At 43.1% G+C, this 25,141-nt stretch overlaps 1 protein-coding gene, 1 long non-coding RNA gene and 1 pseudogene across 14 annotated transcripts in view; 1 reads left to right on the top strand and 2 right to left on the bottom strand.

The window, feature by feature from the left end:
* INPP4A (inositol polyphosphate-4-phosphatase type I A) overlaps positions 1 to 25,141 on the bottom strand; it is a 100,009-nt gene that overhangs the window by 57,201 nt on the left and 17,667 nt on the right. For 12 of the 13 annotated variants that reach the window (XM_077927576.1, XM_028727854.2, XM_028727855.2 and 9 more), the window contains exon 2: positions 705 to 864. The gene's annotated coding sequence lies outside the window, so the exon portion shown is untranslated. Of the gene's footprint in view, positions 1 to 704; positions 865 to 958; positions 1,109 to 25,141 lie in introns of those variants that run through there. The other variant, XM_077927574.1, reaches the window with a different exon arrangement.
* LOC114596629 (U1 spliceosomal RNA) lies at positions 5,757 to 5,909 on the bottom strand (annotated as a pseudogene).
* LOC144327538 (uncharacterized) lies at positions 10,682 to 18,880 on the top strand. Its single transcript, XR_013392648.1, has 3 exons — positions 10,682 to 12,126; positions 12,837 to 13,001; positions 17,987 to 18,880. It is a non-coding gene; the product is annotated as an uncharacterized LOC144327538 (long non-coding RNA).

Consider the following 25,141-nt stretch of genomic DNA (forward strand, 5'->3'; position numbering starts at 1 on the left):
GAACAAAATGGAAAGGGAAAGCTGTAGGAAGCTTAATTGCCCAGGTCTTTTAAAATAGCAAGCAACTGGTTTGCAAACTTTCCATTTATAGAAAACATTTTCCACACATACCCCTGCTTGACAGTCATGGAATGCCAAGCGTCACAGAGGATTCGGGGGCATTTTCTAGGGTGCACATTTACTTCGCATAATATACTTGCCAGTCATGCTCAAACTAACTTTCACACCATGTGTATTTGGAGTGTGCCCCAGGATTCAGTTAAAAAAAAAAAAAAAAAAAAACTGTAGTCAACAGTACCACAGTGATAGGGAACATCCAACCCACAGACCTAGTTTTGGATATAAACAGTTCATTTCCTATCACAATTGCTTGTCTTAAATGCATCTTCAATGGTTTTTGAATCTCTGAGATATCCTATTATGATAGCTGTTACTAAAACAAAGGGTATATTCTGTGCTTTTAAAAGTGCAACCTATATAAATTATGTGAATCCAACAAATGCAGCTGTTTTGTGACTGCTAGAAATGGTAGGGTGAAAGACACTCTCATCTCTGCAGACATTTGCAGAACTTCCCAGCAGTCTAGCACTGACTGAAAATCTCTGCTCAATACACATACACCTTCTGAGATATCACCAGAAATTGCCCAAACATTATGTTTTTATATTTCAGTTTTGCCACAGACTTAAAAACTAGAAGCTTACCTTTCTAGGTTTCCAATGAAAAGCTAAAAATCCTAGGATAACTAGTACCAAATTCTGTACTTGTTCAATACAACTGTAGAATCGAGATATCCATGTTGCCTTAATTTGTTTTCCACGGGTGACACACCGCTGTTCCTCCCAGGCTGAATGGTCACAGAACCTGAAAAATAAGAAAAGGGATCTCCTGGTAATGCTCATCTGTTGAACTTCATGAAAATACTGTAAAAATATCAGCTTTTTAGAATGCCACCTACAAGCTAGCCTACGCCAAAAGGATCAAAAGGGTGCAATTTCAACACTTCTTTGTTGGTACTGGGAAGTGCTCCCTCGGGTTGATAAACATTTGATCCAATTAATGAATTTAAGAAGAAACAAAAAGTACTTTTGAAGCTGCCAAGCCATTCCTCAGTTTGACAAGGAATTCAATGATGTGATTACTTTTAAATCAAGAGCTCTTTCCAGCTCCTAAAGTATTGCTTCTGGAAGTCAGTATCTGCAAACAACAAGAGGCTTCCCATAGCAGCCTTAAACACTAGCTAAAGTATTGTAGGAAATCCTTTCCACAGACATTTCCGGATGAGTTGCTCTGAGAAGGAAGTGAAATCTCTTGAGCACATGAGGGTCACGTGACATGCACCAATTTTAAAAAGGGGAAAGGAAAAAATATGAGTATATCGAAGTCTACTCTCCCATTTCAGTGAAAGTTACGAAACATATTTCTGATCTTTAGGAAACTGGGCACCTTTATTTTATATGTATGTACATATGTATGTATAATACATGTGGAAATTGCAAAGTTCAAGGAACTGTCCAGATTACTTAACAGCCAAGCATCACATTACAGAAAGCAATTCATTTGTTGTCATGAATTTGCTTCCTCTCTTGCCCCTTAAACCCAGCATATGCAGTGATTATGTTAGGACTCCTACACCCAACTTAAAGAAAATACAATTTTTTATTAAGCAAATAAGCATGTGATTTAAATGCCTTATGGTACATGGCTGAGGGAGTGAACAAGTGTCTGGCATCCCTGCCTCATGTTTCAATCCTAAACCGAGTACTTGGTCTTCAAAAAGTTATCGATTCACGGAGAATTTGACTTGTTTTCAAAACCAAAGCATGAAGAAGTCACTACTCAGTTTCATCCCAGAACCCAGGTTTTGCAATTTGCCTTGGGACTCTGGCTAGACTTTTGTTTGGGAGTGAAACCAACAAAGGGATTCTGCACACTTTGCCCATGAACTAATCAATTTCAGTTCCTTGCTCTTGATAAGTTAAGTGTTCTCTAACTTGTGTATTGGAGCATATATTATCCAGGCGCTTGCTCCTGAAATTTAGCTGGAAGAAAGCAGCGTGAATGTTATCCACCAACAACTCTGTAGTAAGTCCATTCCTCCTGTATATATTCCCCATCCATTCTGAAGGGACTTGACATTGCAGGAGGCCTTTAAGCTAAACTACACCACAAACACTGCATAAACCCTGACTGCACAATGATAAATGAAACAAACCTAAACCTATAACCCATAACAGGCTTAGGGCAAAATTGCAAGCAAGGCAGGCAACAGTCATGTGTAACAGAAGCCCAAAAAGGCCAGCTCTGCAACAAAGAACTGTGGGAAAGGGGGTTACTTAACTCTTGCCGTATTGGTCACCCACCCAATTTGCTTTTAGCACTGCATGATTCCAGACTCGTGTCTGCAAAGTAAACCTGTGGTACAAGTATTTGGGGGTGTTCAGGTACAAGTATTTGGGGTGTTCAGGGGAAAGCAGCTGGCCTGCGAAGGGCTAAGAAACCTCCTTCACCCAACACTTCTCTCCTGCAAAACTACTTGATCACATTAAGAACTCTGCAACAGGATGTGGGCTGCTGGGCTACCTTCATATGCGCATTCCACATAAGGTGCCCCATGTGGTATGATTCTGTGTGGAAAATTCCCTGATATAGCATAGGGCAATGTTCCATGATCAGTCAACCTGGCAAGCTGTTATATCAAAGGGAAATGGCCATTTTCAGGAGAGCAATGTGAATATGATTTCAAACACCATTTATTCAAATGAGTTTCCATTGTGCTTTAATATAATGAACAGAAGCAATAAGCACCAGTGCAGACTACTTGATGCTTACTTAGCATTTAAAACCACACTTCAAGCATTCTAAGTGCTCCACACACATTATCTCAGTGTGATCACCCTCTCTAAAAGTAGGGCAGCATTATTATCCCTATATTGCAGGAGGGAGTTGGCTCCAGTTACAATTAACTCTCATTGAGTACCATTCCTTGCCTTTTTGCAAAGATTTTTATATGTGTATTCTTTGGATAGCTTAAAGTTTTACAGGGTAAATCATCTCCAGCTCTCCCTGAATATGCTGTTGAAAAGTGCCAAAATGCACTTCGTAAAACATCAATGCCCTGATCAATAAATTAAATACCACATGCTGCCTTCACCCTGCCAAAGACAAGCTGCAAATATATCTGCAATGCTGCAGTGCAGGTTTCCTTAAAAGTAAATGCTGTGGTTATTTACATTCCAAATACGGCACCTTGTGAAAAGTGGAGATAACCTAACTCTGAGAAAAAGGTTTCACACATTTTGGGGGAAGTTGTGTGCATTCTGTTTTTAAAATGTATTTCCTTCTCTTTTGGGCATAAGCATCCCCCCCCCACCAGACACATATGAACAGTATTTACCTGTTAATCTACTTTTTCCATTCAAATTCATACCAGTGCTTCTTCCCTTTTGTGTTAGCCCCCACTTTCTAAATTGCTGATTTCACTGCACGGATAGTACTGACAGGGTATGCACACAGATAGCTGCGCTTGCACGTTGCTCCCCCCCCAACACCAATACCCCCCCCCCCAAAAAAAAATGCCCAGTCAGGAAGTGCTGAACTGAAGACAGTAAGGTAATTGAAAATTCTCAGCACATACTTTTGCAGTTTTCTGGATCTGTGCAAATTTGAGGGATCAAAATAATATAAACCCATACATATAAAGCTACACTCTCTGGTTCAGGAGTGTGTTGGCTGGAAAAGAAATGAATGCAGTTGTGCATTCTCAACACACACTTTTCAGATTGCTGCACAATATCTGTGGCAGAAATATTTAGTGTGGTTTGCTTGTGCAGTTTTCTGGTTTGGGGACAAATCTGAGGGATCAGAAGAAGTACATATTAAATAGTTACAGCATGGTTGGAAATTAAATGAAAGCACTAAGGAAGTAATGGGTTCGGAAAGGGGAGTAGCAGAAAGTGACAATTGATACAGTCACCCCAAAACACCAAAACAAATAGTCTTTGACCCCAAGTTGAGAGGTTTGGAGTTCCACTTTCCCCAACTTGTTGGATTATCTCCAGATCAAGTAAACCTGAATTTACAGGGTGGAAGCATATAGAGATTGGTGGAGTTTGCAGGTGATGTAATGTGACCTATGCACGACTAATGTAGTGTGGACTAGGCTTTGGAAGTACTTGAAAACCTTCAAGGTCAGCACAACCAATGGGATGATCTATCCTCCTTCCCAGCTCTGGGTTGCAGTGGGAGGGGGGCACCCCTGTTGCCCTAGCTTTGGAGACATTTGGGAAACAGCTTGATAGCTCCAAGATTCAGGGCAAAGTCTGGAGAAATCCCCACCCGCTCAACATTCTGGGGAAGCATAAGAGATCTTAAAAGATGTACCGTACTTGCCAGGGCAACTATATCTATAGAACTGTGGCTATTAGCCTAAAAATCACAGCCAAGGTGCTGCTTCGGTATATTATACTGCTACTAGGAGTGAAAGCTGCAAGTCACAAAACAAAAAGCACAACTTAAGGCAATGAATGCACTTGGTAGCATAAAACAATGTGACAGCAAAAATGCACATCATGTCTCCATGACAGCTTCCGGCGCTGACACTGTGCCAATACAGAACAGCATATGTAAATTTCCAGAGTCAAGACAGGCAGTGCGTTTCCCAATCCTATTTATGCAAAAGCACGTCATACGGTGTGTAGTTGGGCTTACTCCCTAGTAACGGCACATTCTTCTGAAGCCTAAGGCTTAGATACATTTCCCACAACATCTCTTTTTAAATCAAATTCCAAGTCGCCAGCACCTTGCAGCCCTGATCCCTTTTCTGCCTGAATTTAATGTATTGCACAACCCAGACCACAAGACTTAGAATAAAAATAGAAGACCAAATTAAAGCACTCCTACTGCCAGGATTTCAGCAACATCACAAGTGTGGTTTTCATTAGTAATGCAACAGTGTATCCCTCCCTCCCAACACATTCTTGCTAGGGATTATTAGAGTAGAAAGGTTAATGCAGAACAAACATGCTAGGACATTTACCAGGGGAGTTTTTCCTAATAAAAATGTTCAAGTCCTGCCATTTCCTCAATGCTTGATAGAATATTCTGATTAGTGCTATAGAAGACATAAGGCTACATCATGGTTCAAAAGCAAACCATGGAAGGGAGGGGGATTTCTGTGCGAGAGGACAGAGCATGCAACTCTACAGCACACTCCTATTCCCTTAAGTACAGTTAGAAGATTGGGAACATTTCATCTGCCCTAGGCCATACTACAGTAAGCACTTTCTGATTTAAACTAGGTTGTAGATGCTCTGTAGTGCTTCTGCCATTTTGCATAAAGTATATAATGAACCGTTGGATATTCAAACTCTAAACCAAGAATTGGGAACCTGTGGTCCTCCGGGATTATACAGTTGGCACCAACCCTGACCATTGACCATGCTGGCTGAAGCTGACAGGAGTCCAACAACATCTGGAGGGCCACAGGTCCCCCTCCCCACTGCTCAAAGCATTCACTCATTATTAGTAACAAATGACTGTTCCGTTACAGGTAAGGGCTCTGGTAGACAGCAGGTCCAAGATGATGTGTTCAAGACAGACAACTCTATTCACAGCTCAAGCTGAAGCAAATTTAGGTTGTTGTTTCAGCAAACAAGTTATCCCAGACTGAGCCTTTAATAGAGACTGCTGGGTAGTTAGCTCTATCACCACCAGTGGGAGCTGCTCCTCTGGTTAAAGGGGTCCTTAAAAAATCCCAGGGGAAAACACAAACACAATCCCCCACTCCCACAAAGTTTCCCCACATTTGAGGAAACTGCAGGGGCCAGCACACCAAAGTGCAATGGATGAGCCTCACCCCGGGAAAACTTCCTTCATGAACAATGTATTTTCCACCGCCAGGTGAGTATGTTAAAGTTGTCCTATCTGTTTTGAATCATATGACATGGGCAAGGTAGCTTTGATGGAGCTTCTGAGACTGGAGTCCTCAAAGGCGCAGGGGTGGCAATGTGACCTCCTTGGGCCTGGAAGGTTTTGGCAGAATGGCCTTCTGTGCTGGAGTTTCCAGCACAGTTCTCTCTGATTCTTCCCTCCAGTTCCACAGTGGGACCCTGAGGTCATGATAGTGACTTTGCCCTGCATTATCCAATATAGCTCCTGTCTCTGAGGGCTTTTAACACCAAATACTGGAGTGGATCTCCTGCATGCATAGAGAAAGTAGGAACTGAAAGAAAAATAGAGCTAACTTGCATTTATGTTCTATATTACCTCAGAGTAATCAGAATGAAAGATGAGTGAATGTTCAGCAATGAAACTTCTTCCCAACCAACAAAATCCCATGCTTTAAAGAATGGTGCAACATCTATTCTGAGGTCCCTCCAATAATCAGAGCTCAACTGCAAAGAGATCTTTGTTAAAGACTTCTGTCCCCAAATACAGCACCGGGCTAAATCTTGCTTGCATCCCTATCACAAAGTTGTCTTTCTTATTCCATAGGGCCAGGCATCAATTTCTGCACCAGCAATTCTTACAGGGATAAGCTGCTAAGATCAAAGCTATAAAAGTTCTAGAAGATCATGAGTCTCAGCCATGACCCCAATCAATGATATGAGCCAGAGCACTTTCTAGCGACTTATTTTATCTTGAACATGTTTTGTTTTGTTTTGTTTTTTGCCATTTCATCGCTTCATTAGCAACAATGAATAGGTGCTGATTGAAGAAACAATGTTAAGCAAGCTTTGCAAAGTTGTGTTTTGTTGCTTTGTTTACCAAATACAAAATAAACATGCTAGACTAGATCACTCTCCAGGGCAACAGAAAAATTTCCAATGCAAATAACCCTAATTTGCATGGTTGTTCCCCCTCCCCCCATAAAACACACATCACTGATCCCAGTGCTGCCACAGACTGCTGAGGGAGAGTCCACAAGTAGCAGGAAGTGTCCCTGCAGGAATAAGGATACCTGACTGATATACTGGTTGCCTAGGTAACTATCTCTCATTCCTGGCTCTTCATTCTAGCCAATCAACTCTTTTTGAAGGCTGAGCCACAGCCTCATCAATGACCTGAGAGAAGCGCAGTGACCATTACATGAGCAAGTTCTTAAAGCCACAAGAATGCTTGTGGGCACTGACTTGGAAAAAGTAGGAAGTTTAAGGGGAAAGACATAGGGCCAAGCTCTGTATTCTTTTCCCAGCTTCCAGAATTCCCGCTGATGCTTGCTTTCCAGTTAAATTCCTAACACAATCCACTGAATATTCTTATGGTTATACTCTATTTTAAAAAGAAAACCACTGAGTTTTTATATTTTGCACTGCAAGTGTTCGAACACAAATTGCACACATTATTCTTATACCTTCCTTCTAGAGATGAGAAATAGTGGCCTGCCAGTGTATTTATATGTATTGTGAGTTTATATTGTATAAACACCTTGTGTGTTTATACTGGAGATGAGATTTGAACTAGGACACAGACATTAATCTGCACCGCACCTTTGTTAAGAGGCATGTGGAGGGACATGCCTGGGGCCTCAATTCCTCCAGGGTGCCCTTGGGACACGCTCCCTAATCCAGGGGTAGCCAACCTGATGCCGTCCAGATGTCATTCAACTGCAACTCCCATCACAGCAGCCCACTGGCCATGCTGGCTGATGGGGGTTGCAGTTCAATAGCAACTGGTATCCCTGTCCTATCCTATATCCCTTCAATGGGTCACACTTCTCACCAATGTGGGCCTACACCTTCCTTGAGTGCTTTTGCCGGGCTGGAGCGGGTCCTTGAACCCTGATCATGTCTCTTGGCTGCAGGAATGGAGAGGAGTGGGGTACACACATACAGGTACTTCCGACTGTTGCATAATGCAGCCTACTTTACAAAGGCAAGTGGCTGCCATTATCTGGCCCACTTTTGCCTCTGCTCCCCCTGAAAGGTTCCCACAAGGGAATGAAGGCCTCAGGTTCCCCACCCCTGGCCTATGCAAACAAAAGTGGCCATTAGCATTCATCATGTCTGGAAACTAGACAAACCCCAACCCAAGTGCCAACTGTTCGCATTATCCCCCTGGCTTTAAAAGGTGCTCTGAAGTAGGCGAGACAAAGAATTGCTGAGGAAACAAAACCAACACAGTTACGTCTTCTGTGCAGTGACTGCACGCAAAGTAGCAAATCATGTTTTCTGTCTCATTAATGGATTGGCATATTACTATAATAAATATTGCTTAAAATGTTATGCTTCAGTACTACCAACGGTGATCGCCGCACATCTCAAGAATCAGGATTTGGTTTCTTTTAAATATGTGCAATTTTCACCAATTACTACATGCGGCAGTAGAAGCACTTGATTCTTGAACAAAAATGTGGGGCGTGCTCCACTAGGGAGAAATAACGGCAAAAGAAAATAATCTTAAGGGAGTTTATTTTGTGCGCTAAAATAAAATGTGGACGGCAAACTGCTGCAAAAGAAATTAAGATCAGCATTATTAGCCAGAGCACCTGGGAGGCTAAGGGAGAGGTCTAACCTTTGTTCTTCCCCATTGCTGCTGCCAGATTCCTCTAGAGGAGAGAGACAGCCTCGGTCCAGTATATCTTAAGGAGCGTCTCCACCTCCATCTTTCAGCCCAGACACTGAGGTCCAGCACCGAGGGCCTTCTGGCGGTTCCCTCACTGCGAGAAGCCAAGTTACAGGGAACCAGGCAGAGGGCCTTCTCAGTAGTGGCTCCCGCCCTGTGGAACACCCTCCCACCAGATGTCAAAGAGAACAACAACTACCAGACTTTTAGAAGACATCTGAAGGCAGCCCTGTTTAGGGAAGCTTTTAATGTTTGATGCATTACTGTATTTTAATATTTTGTTGGAAGCCGCCCAGAGTGGTATAAATAATAAATTATTATTATTATTAGACAAGGGAACCATCTAGCCGGGGGAAAGACCCCACTATATAAGTATATAAAGCATATGTCATTGAAGATAATAGCTTACTTCTAAATTTAATATATAGCCCTTAAAGTAAATATAAAAAAGGACTGTGTCAAGGTGACTTACAAATAGCCAGTGCTATTTTTCTAGAAAAAGAGGTGGAGGAACTCACCATTAACACCTCCCTTGTTCTCTTATAATGGCAATAGTGCCCACCTGAGAGGTGCTGGAACTGAGATCTGATATGTTTGGGCTGAAAGAAAGCCCTGCAATAGCTGTGTTACATCACATCAGACCATGTCCATCCAGCTCTTGAAAACTGAAGCAAGCTCTCCAGGGTCTTAGGCAGGCATTTCCCAGCTCTACCGGAAGACACCAGGGTTTGAACCTGTGAGTTTAGGCATGCAGGGCTAATGCTCTCCCACTGAACTACAGGCCTTCCTCAATACATCTAATCCAAACAATACAGTGAACAAAAACAAAGAACCCTTTGAAATAAATTAATATCAACTTACACCAGTAGCAGCAAAATCATTTGGGACACCAATGCTGGTTTAAACAAATCAAGCTTAGGAAAATTATCCCCAATGTTTCCAGATGCTTGATAAATACAAAACAAGAGTGGCTTGCGGAAGATTTCAAAAATAGGAGGCTTCTCTAACACCTCCTTACGCATAACACATGAACTAGCATGCCACACATGACTAGGGTTGCAGACACAGGAGTACAGGTAAACTTCTGGAAGCATCTCTAGAGCTCAGAGAGGCTGTCATGTGGTCTGGAATCCCATGCCAGAGAGAGGGGCCTGAATACCAATAGCACACCACGCCAACAAGACCCTGGCAGTCACCGTGCACCCAATCCTGGGATGGAAATTCTGACAGTGCTACCTGGCTTGTCAAAATGCCAAGACAATCGATATTTTGCCTCAGTCTATACTGCGATCCACTCTGGCCACTCTTGTAGCTATGCTCTCTAGAATATGAAAAATTGGTTTTGCTCTCTACTTTAAAGAAATCATGTGGCATTGCCCATCTAGGCATAAATATACAAGCTAAATTTACACCAGATCAGGAAACTAAAAGGACTTTCTTAACTGTTGTGAAACTAGGAGAGATGAGTAGAAATGCGTTTCTTCTTTGAGCCTTAAGATGAATGGCTCTAAATCATTATTGTTCCATTACTGGATTTTCTCTGAAAAAAACGGAAACCAGCACTTAAACGATTGGAGTTCTTAAAAGCGACACTCCTTGACAGAGGAAGTTTAGAAAGCTTTTTGTGTGTGCACTAACAACAGCTTACAATCAAATGACATGCTAGCCTACGTTTTAATGGTTTTAGTAATTCTAGGTAATCCTGAAGTCAGAGAGAGCTAAGATTCCCACAGTTCCCTGCAAAGAGAGATTGATTGTTAAACCACTCTGGGAATTGTAACTTTTTGAGGAGAATAAGGGTCTCCTAACAACTCTCAGCACTCTTAACTACAGTGGTACCTCGGGTTAAGTATTTAATTCATTCCGGAGGTCCGTTCTTAACCTGAAACTGTTCTTAACCTGAAGACCACTTTAGCTAATGGGGCCTCCCACTGCCGCTGTGCTGCCAGAGCACGATTTCTGTTCTCATCCTGAAGCAAAGTTCTTAACCCGAGGTAATATTTCTGGGTTAGCGGAGTCTGTAACCTGAAGCGTATGTAACCCAAGGTACCACTGTACAGTCCTCAGGATTCTGAGCCATGACTGTTTAAATTGGTATGATACTGTTTTAAATGCATAGGGCAAATGGGGCCTAAATCTCACTTATTATGACCCAAAATGGAAGAGAAAGGTGCAGAGAACTTCTGGTGCAGAGAACGAGGAGTTAATAAAAGTACTACAGTGACTTAGCAATCAACAGATTTCTGGAAAGGGACACCAGATATCCCCAAAGAGCCCATTTTCCCACTGAAGCGCAATTACGACTGGAGAAGATGCCGAAACAATTAAGAGCCCCCAAATACACACAGGTGGACACACACATGTGGGCACACACACACACTGCTTTCCCAGTGCCAACCACTCTTCAAATAGGGCATGGTAAAGGTAAAGGTAAAGGTACCCCTGCCCGTACGGGCCAGTCTTGACAGACTCTGGGGTTGTGCGCCCATCTCACTCAAGAGGCCAGGGGCCAGCGCTGTCCGGAAACACTTCCGGGTCACGTGGCCAGCATGACAAGCTGCATCTGGCGAGCCAGCGCAGCACACGGAAACGCCGTTTACCTTCCCGCCAGTAAGCGGTCCCTATTTATCTACTTGCACCCGGGGGTGCTTTCGAACTGCTAGGTTGGCAGGCGAATAGGGCATGGAGGCAACATCTATTTCCTGCTGTCACTTCCCTGTAAACCTTTCCACTTCTAAATGAGCTCATTTTAAAAGACTCCCCCCACTTCAAATTCTATAATCACAGAAACTTCAAGTCAAATTAAATATATCTACCTATGTCTATTATGAGTTTGAGCATTAGCTCTGATTGAATAAATACATCTGTCGCTGAAGAAGTATTCTGGTGTGAGGGAGGAGGGCAACAGCAACGTGTTTAAAAATTAATCCCTGTACTCCAGCTTTTCCTGAAATAACAATGTACTGATCTCTTATAAGATAAGGTACAGGCAACTTGCTAAGGACAAACCAACAATCCGAAATACAGTACGTCATGGGGATCAACGTGTTACCAAAGAACTGCAAGAACTGAAAAGAGACTCTCATGGGTTTGACTCTTTGACTTCAGAAATACAGAGCCTCTCCCAAAGGGCTGAATTACTACCAGGCACAATAACATATTTACAGTCTTAATAGCAAGCAGCTGGCCACTCTCTTATCTCTAACATGGCTACGGAGGATTATATAATACAGGAAACTAGTGAATGGACGTGCCTGTTTTGCTTCCCTCCCCTTCGCACAAGCCGTTAGCTGTGCAATACTCTGTAAGCCATTCCGGGCAGCCATGAGGCTGCTCAGCAAAAACACCAAGCAGCACAGAGACTGACATCGTCTGATGAAAAGCAATGAAATATGAAATCCTGCTCTTTACTAGCCTATTCTTTTATCTGTACCCAACAGGCATTCTTACCTTGAGACTTCTAATTGCAGTCAGATGATGATCCTGCTGAGCAGAACCTCTGCAGCTCCAGCCTCTACTCACATTCGAAAAACATCCTATTAGCCCTATTTGGTGCAGCAGGTAATTAGTATTAGCGTTTTTCCTGCTGCTGCCTGAGCCGTTCCATCTGAAATCCAACTAATATGAGAAACTACTCCTAGACTCGGGGCTGTTTGATATGTGATGAATTTCCCTCACCGACAGAATTTCTGAAAATGATAATAAAGAGGCAAGTGGGGGAAAGAATATCAAATCCAATATATTGCTACAGCTCTCTTGGTTCTCAAATCTATCCAGCATATTTGTAAAGGGTGGTTCGAACTGTTACCTTCTCAACTAAAAGGTCTCCAGACCCTTGATCATCTTGATTGCCCTCCTCTGCAATATCCTTAAATTGTGGCAACCAGAAGTAGACACAGTACTCCAAGTGTGGTCTGACTAAGGCAGAACAGAGCTAGGTACTACAACTTCCCTTGATCAGGACACTAAACTTCTGTTGATGCAGCCTAGAACAGCATTAACTTTTTTAGCTGCTGCATCACACTGCTGACTCATGTTAAGCTTGTGATCTACTCAGACCCCAGATCCTTTTCACATTGGCAAGCCAGGTGTTCCCCATCTTATATTTGTGCAGCTGGCTATTCCTGCCTATGTGTAGAATCTTAATTTGTTCCTATTGAAATTCATTTTGCTAGCTTGGGCCCGGTTCTCCAATCTGTTTAATTCATATTTAGTCCTAATTCTGTCTTCTGCAGCATTAGCTAACCATCCCAGTTTGGTGTCACCTGCAGATTTGATGAGCATCCTCTCAATTCCATTGTCCAAGTCATTTATAAATAAAAGGTACAACAAGATCAGGACAGAACCCTGTGGCACCTTCAGGTTCGGTCATTCAACCAGCTTAAAAAAAAAAAATCACCTTTACAGTTACCTTGTTCACCCTACAGTTTCCTGCCGTAAGTACATATATTTATGGTTGCTATGTTCATTATTTCCACAAACATGTTGAACAAAACATACTTCCTTCTAAAGTCAACAGAAAAACTCCCACAGATTTTAAAGCAAACACAAAACTTTACAAATGATGGGATGAACACAACAGTGTAATCCAAACTAGTTTACCTGGGACTCTTCGCACACCCAGCCGAAAGTACAGTACTGCTGTACAGTATGTGTAGGCATGCATTTCATACCAACTATGAAGATTTTGTGTGTTTGTAAGCATTTGGTTTCTATCAAAATCCAAAGATGACACCTGCATTCAGCAACCACTGATGCGTGTTTTGTACCTAAACTCCAATCAATATATATTCAAACCTGTAACATAATCCCTTTAGATTACTTTGTTACAACCTGCCAGTTTCTGTCAGGAAAATCAACTGCAAAAAGCACACAGTGCTTGTGCTATTTAAACTTAAAATGGATGTATTTTGTGTTGTACTCCAAGGGAAGTGTCCTAACATGCAAAATTCATTGAATCCATAATAAGTGCTTTTACTTGCAAATGTACCAATGAGTAGCTAGCTATCCCAGTCTCAGAAAGAGCATCGCTGTCATTATCTGTTTGTTTGTATGCTCCCCTTTTGTGAAAGACTGTGTCCAAAGAGGCTCACAATATATTAAATGAACAGCAATAAATTTAGATTGCACAATCAGGACTTAATTCCAGAATCTGCTTCTAGTGTGCAAAGCTTAGATGTGGAACATCTGGAACTAAGCAGTATATTCAGTATTTTCTTTCTCTCCTTCACCATCTACCAATCGCAATCATGTCCCGGTGACACATGCCTGTATCTATGATGCTGAGTTTTCAGTCAGAAGGCGTTAACTTGAAGGTTGCCACTTTCCTCTCAAACTTGTACACCTCACACCCAGTTCCTCCCTTCCTCCTCCTCCTCCTCCTCCTCCTCCTCCTCCTCCTCCTCCTCCTCCTCTCTCTCTCTCTCTCTTTCTCTCTCTCTCTCTCTCCCTCATCCAGTGGCTCTGCCTTTAAAAAAAAACAGGTTGGTGTTAAGAAATTCTACAGGTGAGCTTTCCCAATAAGCACATTCCAATGCTAGCGAATGCTGCACCTCTAGAATTTCTGCATGCTGCACAGCTGTTAAAAAACACAAAGAAAGGGAGATGCAACCCTTAGTTTGGTTTGGGTGGGCTCTAAAGGGAAGAGGGGTGATTTGGACAAGGGGGTTAGGGTGGGTGAGCAAAGCAACCAGGGTGGCAGCCCCTAACATATACACCCTAACATATACACCATATATAGGCACCTGTATTTGAGAGGAAATTCCTTTTTTTAAAAAAATGAACCTGTGGTTAGAAAAGTAGTAAAAGGCAATGCAGCTTCGTGAAGGAAGCCTCTGATCTGCATCATCCACGGCAAAGGATGCTGCTTCCCAGAAGTGACATATACCCAAGGGTTGACACTGAAAAACATGCTGGTGCACTGGAACAAGCAGAGCTTGTGAACAATGAACAACACCCTAGTCAGAGCCAGTGAGAACATTTTCTTACAGGCTTTGTCTGTGCAACTAAATTCTCACACCAACGGCCTACATAGGTGAGCAGCATAATGTCAGAAGTGTTGCTCATGGAAGGTCACAGCAGCTGCTTCTGTTCAAAGAGATACCTCCCTTGAGTGTAAACTGCTCATGTGAAACTACCTTATTCCAAGCTCAGGTCAACTCTACCTTGGCTGGGCTCAGCACAACTGTAAAAAGAACCAGGGAGGATCAAAGCAGCTGTGAGCTCCTTTCTGGGAGTCTGTGCAATCTTGGGAAGCCATAGTCTGGTTCACCATGTTGTGTGAACCTGATTTATGGCTCAAGCTAAAACTGGATAAAGAATTATCACTTTCCATATTCTAAATTTCTATTACCAAAGCTCACTCTCAAGACAGAATGCTTCTTCCCTGGTTGCTTGCCCTTTCTTAAACAAGAGGCAATAATATATAACAATACATATATTTGCACTGCAGTAAACTGGAGATATCCCAGGGGCCTAGTTGCCATGGTCCCCTCGTATCTGGCACATAAATATTTTTTCCCAGCATGGCACAGATGGCACTTTTAAATGTGAGGCTGACACCTAAATATATGTAGTATTTTTACCACTCCTGTGTTACAAAATCCCAGTCATATTTCCCTTGCAAGAAATGCTACCTTGGGGGGAAAGGGAGGATTCGTTCTCTTGAAAATAATCCCTACAAAAAGTGCTGCTATATATGAATTTCTGTGTGTTTACAAACAACTCAGGAAAGGCACATTAATGAACTACTAGACACCTTAGAACAGGCTTCCTCAACCTCGGCCCTCCAGATGTTTTTGGCCTACAACTCCCATGATCCCTAGCTAGCAGGACCAGTGGTCAGGGATGATGGGAATTGTAGCCTCAAAACATCTGGAGGGCCGAGGTTGAGGAAGCCTGCCTTAGAACATATATAAGTAATACATAGTTACTCTTGAGCAAATTTGCTGCAGTACTGCCTTCCAGGTGCTAGGGTTAGGCCATATCTGGTTTTCAACATCACAATATATTGATACATCACAATGTATGAAATAAGGATGGAACTATGTAGAGGCAAACGGGTGCATGAACCGGGCAGACCAGGTCACTATTTATCTGGAAGACAGAGCCATCTGTGAGTGGTTCATCGACTTTTTTAGGACAAGTCCCACTCTCTCTCTCTCTCTCTCTCTCAAAAAAAAAGCAGTTAGAAACCATACAGTATACAGCAGTACCTCTGGTTGCGAATGGGATCCGTTCCGGAGGCCCGTTCCCAACATGAAAAGAACACAATCCGCAACAGTGCGTCTGCACACGCGGGGATTGTGATTCACCGCTTCTGTGCATGCGCATGATGTCATTTTGCGCTTCTGCGCACGCGTGAGCGGCGAAACCCAGAAGTAAACCTTTCCGGTACTTCCGGGTTGCCACGGGATGTAACCTGAAAGAACATAACATGAAGCGGTCGTAACATAAAGTATGACTGTATAGCACAGTGCACTACAATTGCTACAATATGCCGGGGGGGGGGGGCGGCTTAAATGGTCTACCAAGACCCTCAGCCATTTTCAAAACTCCTGGGTAGGGAGAAAGTTTTTGGAACTGCTGTGCTAAGTCATTGCTTTTCCACAATAACCCAGAAACAGATTTAAATTGGTGGCTCCACATAGTATTTAATATAGCCTTATTTTTCTCATAAATATCCAACAATGTCCACCTCACATTGGCAAGACCCAATTCTAACTTCTGTTCTAAAGGTCCCGCTTCTTCCTTCTCTTAGACAGCAGCTTCCTCTTTGCTCCTTTAAAGTTGCTAATTAGATTCTTCCTGTTCACTCACCACAAATCCTTGAACTGACCCTGTTCCCTAGGGCGATGGCAGCAATGGGGTGGGGTGGGGGCTCTAATTACTAGTTCCCTCTCTGCAGCCAGAACAATCGCTCATTAATTTTTATTTTTTATGCAATTGCAAAATTGGTTTTGCTGCGATGTTTGAACTGGGCCATTGTAAGCCTACACAAAAGTGAAAGACGAGCTTAGGAGCCAATTAATTCAAAGTCAATGACATGCTATTGTCGTACCTTAAACAATTACAATCCTATATACTGTTGAACAATGCTGCAGCTGTTTGAGGCCCTCAATTCTGTCCATTCAATGCTATATTGAAATGCTTTTCTGTTAAACTAGGCTATCCTGCATTCATCAAATGAAACGTTCTTGCAAAGCTGTGATAGACGTACCAACTGTCCATTTTAGCCCTTATTTGGGCGTTCTTACGCACTGTGTTGACGAACACATGAGTAGGGATATGCCTTCACACACAGAGCAAAACCATCTGTAGTAACAGAGGCTTCAGCGGGGTCTCTCTCATTACAGACTGCTATGCTCCTTTCATGAAGGTTGGGCAGGGGGCATCTACTCTGCACATCCCTGCTCCTGCATTAAGCAAAATGCCCAAATTGGGGGGGGGGGGTTGTAGCAGATCATACCAATCATGATGTTGGAGGTAGCACACCCCTGTATTCCAGTTCCTGAGGACCACAAGTGGGGATAAGTACTGTTGCTCTTATATCCTGCTTTGGTTACTTTGGTTGGTCACTGTGAGCACAGGATGGTAGACCAGGTGGGCAACTGGTCAGATCCACTGAGGTTCTTCTTCTTACATCCTACTGCTTGAACTAGGGTCTATCAGCCTTTGTCTACACCAGGGGTGGAGAACCTGTTGCCTTCCAAATATTGTTGGGATTACAGTTCTCATCTCATCATCCCTGACCACCACTGGCCATACTTGCTGGGGTCGATGCGAGTTGTAGGGCAACACCAAGACTTTTGGCAACACTGTGTAATATTATAGAGAATAATCAAAGAATGATAAGGACCATTGTTCTCTGAGGAGTCTCCTAACAACTCTCGGCACCCTCAACTAAATTCCAGTTCCCTGGATTCTTTGGGAGAAACCACGACTGTTTAAAATGGCACCAGAACTGGATGTGTCCATTACGTTGTGTGTTTTCACTTGCCCTACAACATTTGACAGATGAAAACAGTGACATTCATGGGGAGAAGTAAGGGATGGGTCCCACAATTCCAAAGGAAAACATGTCACAAGCTGAAAACGGGACTGAATGAAATACTTTCTGCAAAGATTGCTAAACCAAGTAAGTCACTAAGACAGACCAGATGGCTAAATTGAGCAAGTCAAGTCCTCTACCACACTGAAAGAAAAAACTCCAACACTTTCCTAATCTTCCTCACCTCAACCACCTATGCCCCAACTGTGGAACAAAATTTGTACACCATGTTTTCTCAGAAAGCAATTTCCTAATCTATTATCGCAATTCCATAAGCAGTACCCAGGTGTTTTGTTTTCTGTTTGCCTTCAAGGACAGGCACTCGGTACATGTTTAGAAGTCCTTTGATCCCTATTATTTATTTCTCCCCAGTCTTCACCTTGCTATTAATCCTGCACAGGTCTTTCCTCGCCATGCAATCCCCCTGCTACGATCAGAAAAGGCAAAGGAGCCTCTGAGAAAAGGAGTGGAGTCGCATGGGAAAACATGCCAGATTGATTATCAATAGACATTTGGGACAATCTCAGGTGACCTAGGGCAGCTGGAAGGTATGTCTGCATGACAAAGCATGAACAAATCTGTGCAGTACAAAATTTAAAAAATATCATGCGATATGGAAAGCACCTAGAGGTGGAGGAGAGGACAGGGAGTGAAGAAAGAGCTGTGAGTGGAGGGGGGCCCCCTCTTCCCATCCTCTGGACCTCTTGGGAAACTCGACAAGCCTGCTGTACTGGGAACTGGGTGTGGAGAGAGCAGCCGAATGGGACATCGTTGTGGGCAGCCTGAGGAAGTACCACTCACCTTGGGCCTGCCCATAAAAAGCAAGTCTAGAGACTAGGTGGGATGTCTGCTGTTTCCAGGAACTCTTCTTGTTGTGAGACTTTTTTGAGTGAGCTGAGAGTTTGTTTGGACCCTGCCTGGTGAGAAACCTGGAGGCTGAGAGTGAGGGTGTGTCAGAAGGAAAATGAACTTATGTATATGTGTGTGTGTGTATGTGTGTGTAACTTTGTATTACGGTAACATTTTTATATGTAGCTGTGGTTTTTTCTGTAATTTTTGTTTAAGTTGTCTGTTGCTGCTTCAGTTTTTTTGTACACTGCTTTGAGATATGTTTTATATAAAATTGTACAGAAATTAAATAACCAGTGTAAACAACCAAGGCATAACTGGTGAAAATAATACAAGCATGTTTGCAAATAAAAGAGTTTTTCCTTTAGTTTTTCTTTTGCAGACAATCAGGAAGTTATGACTTAAATTATTATAATGCAGGACGACGACGACTGAGGAGGCGGCGAAGCTGGCCCCGCAGCATTAAGCTGCTAAACACGCCCCCGGAGACACCTGGTTGGCTGCCTCCGGTGGGCGTGGGCGCCAGCCAGGTAAGGAGGGGCGGGGGCTAAGGCCCCCAGCCAGGAGGCGGAGCTCGGGCTCCCGCCCACAACCACTCCCCTCTCTTCCAGGGAGGAGAGTCTTTATGACTTAAATTATCATAATGAAGTATGGTGGTACCTGGGGTTACATACGCTTCAGGTTACATACACTTCAGGTTACAGACTCTGCTAACCCAGAAATAGTGCTTCAGGTTAAGAACTTTGCTTCAGGATGAGAACAGAAATCATGCTCCAGCGGCACGGCGGCAGCAGGAGGCCCCATAGGCTAAAGTGGTGCTTCAGGTTAAGAACAGTTTCAGGTTAAGAACAGACCTCCGGAACGAATTAAGTACTTAACCTGAGGTACCACTGTAATTATGTTTGGGTCAGAATTTCCCTACACACACACACACACACACAGCTAGTTACAGCTGAGAATTCCAGCCATAGAAACATCTATCTGGATGTCAGTCCCAATTACTTCAACAGGACTATGTGCATGTCCCCGTTTTGAAGAACCCAGGAGTGCTTTATATCTTGCTTAAAAGGGAAAATGATGTCAGGCAAAAAAAACCCCATGATTAAGAATATTAATAAAGTTTGAAAGTCAAAATTGACTTCAGATCATTTGGGAGATTATACACACACAAAAACCACACTGTCACACAAACTAGGCCAGGTCAAAAGAAGAAAAGCTGACAAGCGAAACCCAGTTCCACGCAGTGGCATTATCAGATACCAAATGGGTTGGTTCCCTGGGTTTAAATCCTATGATTTCATTCAGCTTTCAGTAAATGCAACTATGCATAAGGATGCAGATTTTTGACACAGAGGAGATACCACCAGGTTTAACTGTGCAGCGTTGAGATTAAACCATAGAACAAGTTTCCAACACAAAATCAATGCGGGAATAGTCATGCTGGAAATATATAAAAAACCTTTGGCTGAATTATTTAAAACCAGTTTTTAAAAAGCTGTGGGAACTTCCTGTAACAGAAACTACATTTAGGAGACCATGCCCAAATTCCATCTAGTTCAGATATCCTTGGGAAACTCATAATCAGGGCAGGACAGAGACAACTGGCTTAGTGTGGCAAAGAGGGATAGAAAGTTTTGGCAAAACAAACCACCATAGCTCCTGTTTCCAAGAATATCCAGGACATGCTGTTGACATTAAACATGGAGGTTGTTTTCTCTAGCTTTCATAGCTAGCAGCTGATGGGCAGGTCTGTTCTTCATGACTTCACTAAATCTTATGTAAGCCACCTAAGCAAGCATCACTGCACTAGTGCACCATGTTGTAATTAATTCCGTAAGTTAACAATTCATTTCATGGTTGCTTTATTTTTGTCATAACCCTAACCCTTGGCCAGCCAGTTTCACCAAGTGCCCTAAATTCTAGTGTTTCAAAAGGAAAAAATGCACCACTTTAACAAAAGGTATGTTATACCTCCCTTAGTTCACTATATTCACTATGTTGTTGTTTTTTTTAAAAAAAACTCCTCTTCTCCTTCCCTAAAATCTTACCACTTTCTTCAAAATGAAGATGAATTACACTAATCTCCTGATTATAACCTGTCCTTTACTCTTCCTTCTCTGGTTCTAAAGGCTGAGCAGGATTCCATACAACATTCAGGAAACACACAAACCACATATTTGTATAGCGTTTATCATTTCTAGATGGCCCTCCATTTCACTTGTGTCTTCAAAAGCCTTGTAACAAATTGTGTGTAGGAATAGCTTTAAAACTAGGTTACATTGGCTGGGCAATTACTGGGCTACCCAACCTTAATAAAGGCACTGTCGCTTAGAGCAGGACTGCTTCCACAGAAATCCACTTTCAGTATGTCAACAAGCGTCTCCCAAGTTTCTTGCCATTACCATTGGACAGGTGCATTAGGTTGGATCTAGACACACCACAGAATGAGATTGGAAAGTGCTCCAGTGGCAGAATGGATTGCACCCATTTCAGTTTGCAGGCAGGGATCACATATTTTGAATGCTTTCCATATAGAAACCAAAAGACCTGCAAGTAGCACGTAGCACCACAGATGAATTAGGCTATGGGCAAAATACCACTCCCCAGTTTTAGAAGTGTCTACTTGCAGGAACTTCATGTGGGAAGAGTAAAGGAGTAAAAAACACACACACACACACACACACACACACACACAACCACCTGCAGTCTAAAGCACGACCGCTACTGGCTCCATAATGCTTTGTGGTGCTTTATGGGAGGGAAGAATCTTGAACAAGACACACACAGTATAAAGTCTAGTCCCCCAGGGGAGATCTCTTTCTCCTCATTGCCACTGTTGCCAACTAAAGCTGCTCCTCACTGCTGCTACCATTTGTCCACCTACCAGAAGGAGAACTGGCCAGAAAACAGAAGGGGGCTACTGCTGTAAAAGGGCAGGTAAGCAAGCAGGTGTCACTGCAGAGGAGCAGGAGTAGATCAAGGGAGCTCTTGACATCATACCCTGGCAGGTGCCTAATCAAGCTGACCCCCGGACACCTAGCCCTGAGTGATACCATCCACCCATCTCCTTACACAATTTCAAAAGAAAATCACAGTGGAGGCTGGTACCCATGGGAACCGGTGGGGCAGAAAGCAGGGAGACCAGCAGTCACTGGAGCCAAGAGCCAATGACAGGCAGAGCCAGCACCCTGATGGATGGTAAGATAAAGAAGGTGGTAAGATATGGGACAGTTGGCAAAAAACAACAACAAACAAACTTTTTGCATGGGGCAGAAAGTTTTGCTCCATGTGATCTATACATATTCTCTTCTCCGTTGCCATACTCATAATACTCCTATTATGTTTTTACTGTAATTTTACTGGTGTTAGCTGCCCTTCTGGCCAGGAAGGATGGGGTGTAAAAAAAAAAAAAAAAATTATTATTATAAGGCTAGGGAGGAAGGCATTCACCCAGTTATCAACAGAAGGATCACTCTGAAAAAAAGGGAACTGTTTCAATGATACTCCTTAGCCAGCCATTGTGGTTCCTCCTGTGTGAATGAAGGGCTGTCATTCACTCCAAGACAGAGAAAAATAAAGCACTGCACTTGGGAGACAAAACCTGCTCTTTTCATTCTTTCTTGTGGCCGTCACTGACAGGGATCCCATGGAAAGAAAGACCCACTGAGTGGCTGTGCAGTTAGCATGCTGAAGTTCTCTTTATGCCTACAACAGCCCTTGCAACATAAAACTCCTCAACACACCCACATCACACCCCATGTGCAATGGGTAATTCAGAAAGGTCAAGTATTTCAATATAAGGTTTTTTCCCCCAGCCACCTGACTCAAGAACACTATTTTTTGTTCCCCCAGCCTAGCAGGAAACTAACCTGCTAGTTTCCACCCATAACAGACTATACATAATTCCGTTTGGAAACCACATAGGGGAAAATATAGGAGACGTGTATCTAAATGCCACGTTTATACTACCAACCACACAAACGTTATTATTTTAGAAGGCAGTTTTTAGAAACCAGTTTGATTTTCAGGAAGTTCGAAGGAAGGTGCCCCAAGGAGAAGGCACACTGGTGGAAAAAATATATCAAGAAGCAATTGTGGTTAAGATTAAAAAGGAAACCAATGCATTCTTGAAACCAAAAGGAAATTCAGAACTACTTGCTCACTAACCTAGCTTAAAACCACCAGGGCATCTGCTCATAAAGGCGCACCTGAACTTTGTAGATATGACCACATGGTTCTAGGGCATTCTGGAGCAACCTTTCTAGAAGCAATGGCCTAAATACCACACCCTTTTTTATTAAAGGTAAAGGTCCAATCGTGACCAACTCTGGGGTTGCAGCACTCATCTCGCTTTATTGGCTGAGGGAGCCGACGTACAGCTTCCGGGTCATGTGGCCAGCATGACTAAGCCACTTCTGGCAAATCAGAGCAGCGCACGGAAACGCTGTGATAAGTAGATAAATAGGTCCCGCCAGAGCGGTACCCATTTATCTACTTGCACTTCGTGCTTTCGAACTGCTAGGTTGGCAGGAGCAGGGACCGAGCAACAGGAGCTCACCCCGTCGCGGGGATTCGAACCGCCAACCTTCTGATCGGCAAGTCCTAGGCTCTGTGGTTTAACCCACAATGCCACCCGCGTCCCTTTTTAATTTTATACTTTTTTATTACAAAACTTCATTTCCACACTACCTCACAATCCCTACAGACTACCAAGGACAATGCAACCATTGGGCAAAATGAGGCAACTGTCTCAAGCAGTAGATAATGGGGAGTTATGTCAGTCCTGTGGCCGTTCCTCTTGAGGACCAGCCATTATCATCAACTGATGGATATTGCTGTGTGGGTCCACACAACTTACCTTGCGCTTGGCTCCTAAGCTACCCTGCTGCCCCTCAGGTGCACCAGTGAATGATATCTTATCATCAGTGTTGAAGAAAGATATAACCATCAGACCAGTCAATATCTGTATATGGAAAGGGGCAAAGCAGGTTGCCATCCTACCCTTAGCCTCAGGCAGCAAAATGACTTGGGTCGGCTCTGCAGATCACTTTGGGGCACCACGTTGCATGATACGGGAATAAGAGCTGACAAGTAATCGTCACCAAGGGACAGAAGAGGTGGAGATTTAGCGGAAAAGATAGTGAGTAACAGTTATAAAGAGGAAGGAAATTAGAAAAGGCAGCCTCACAGTGATGCACAAAAGAGGGTAAGAAACTCCGACTGCATGGGGGTGGGAGTGGGGAACAGCAAGAAAAAATGGTTACACTTTCAAAAGGAGATTCATATATTAATGTAATATATTTGGCATTGCCGGCGCCGCATAGCCTGGAAATGTTGCATGCATTTGGACTGATGCACATGGCAAAGATACTGAAGCATTACTCCTCACTCACAGGAAGGGCGTTTTATGGGCAAAACGCAAATGGACTGCAAGTGATTAAAGGAAGATTTTCTCTCTCCTCCCGACTCCATCCTTTCACACTTTCCACTCCATTCCTAGGGCCTGGCCTGCCTCTCAGCATATGGGCATCCTCATCTTTATAGATTTAATTAGCAACTGAAGCACATTACACATCACATTGTGTAACAGAAAAAGAAGCAGAAAATTGGATTAAAAGTGTGTGAAAGAAAGTAATAGAAGTGGAAAGAAATTGCAGTTGAGTAGACTGGAAACTCATCACAAGGGTGGGGTGAGGGGTGAGGGGTGGTGGTGGGAAAATGAAGTATTTGTGGGACTGAGTGTGGGTATGTATGAATATTTTTAAGGATTGTATGAAATGTATGTTTGTATATTCGTAACATGTATGTATTAATGTTGAATTATTTTAATAATAAAAAATTAAAATTAAAAAAATAATAATTAGCAACTGAAGACCTTGCTCCCCCCCCCCCCCCCGACGGCCTTTTCCTCCATGGTCCCTTTATCCTCTACCCCTTTGAAATATACTACTCTTCTTCAGTTATTCTTTTAACAGTGAGCCTACAGAGCATCTGCTTTGCATGCAGAGGGCTTCTGTTTTCCACCCCCAACATCTCTATGTAGGGCTGGGAATGTCGCCTACCTGGAACTTTGGAGTCAAGGTAGATAATACTGAGTCTGATGATAAACTGATGGTGTGACCCAGTATTAAGGCAGCTTCCTGTGTTCTAAGCTCTTGCTTTTTTTTTTTTTTTAAGCGCTGTATAAAACGGTAGGGATATTGTCTTGGACCCCGTGTCCCTTGGACGAGCAGAAGGCACTGTACCCAAGGGAGAGGTCACTTCCACTCCCAGCCTAGCACATCACTTCAGCCATGGAGCATCCCACACTGTCCTGAAGGGTACCATGTAAGGAGTGGCTTTGGAGGGAAGGAAAGAGGAGCTGTAGTGGAAACGGTGGGGAGAGGGGAATTCCAGTTGCACACGTAAAACAGAGTTCTCCGGATATAAGCCATTATTATTTTATTTCTTCATTAAAGACCGAGTACTCCCACATTGTGCCATTCCAATCCAAGAATCTCCCTCTCTCTTGCTCTCTCTCTCTCACACACACACGGTGAAAGCGTTATGACAAAGACCACCAAGTTTCCCCCCTATCTCATAAAAATACCCCGTCACTGATTGACTCTTTAAAAATATATATTTCTTAATTCAAAGGCTGCACGATGCACCTCTCTCTAATGCTCAGAAGTAGACAGA

Source organism: Podarcis muralis, chromosome 4 (genome assembly GCF_964188315.1).
Source record: "Podarcis muralis chromosome 4, rPodMur119.hap1.1, whole genome shotgun sequence".
NCBI classification, from domain to species: domain Eukaryota; kingdom Metazoa; phylum Chordata; class Lepidosauria; order Squamata; family Lacertidae; genus Podarcis; species Podarcis muralis.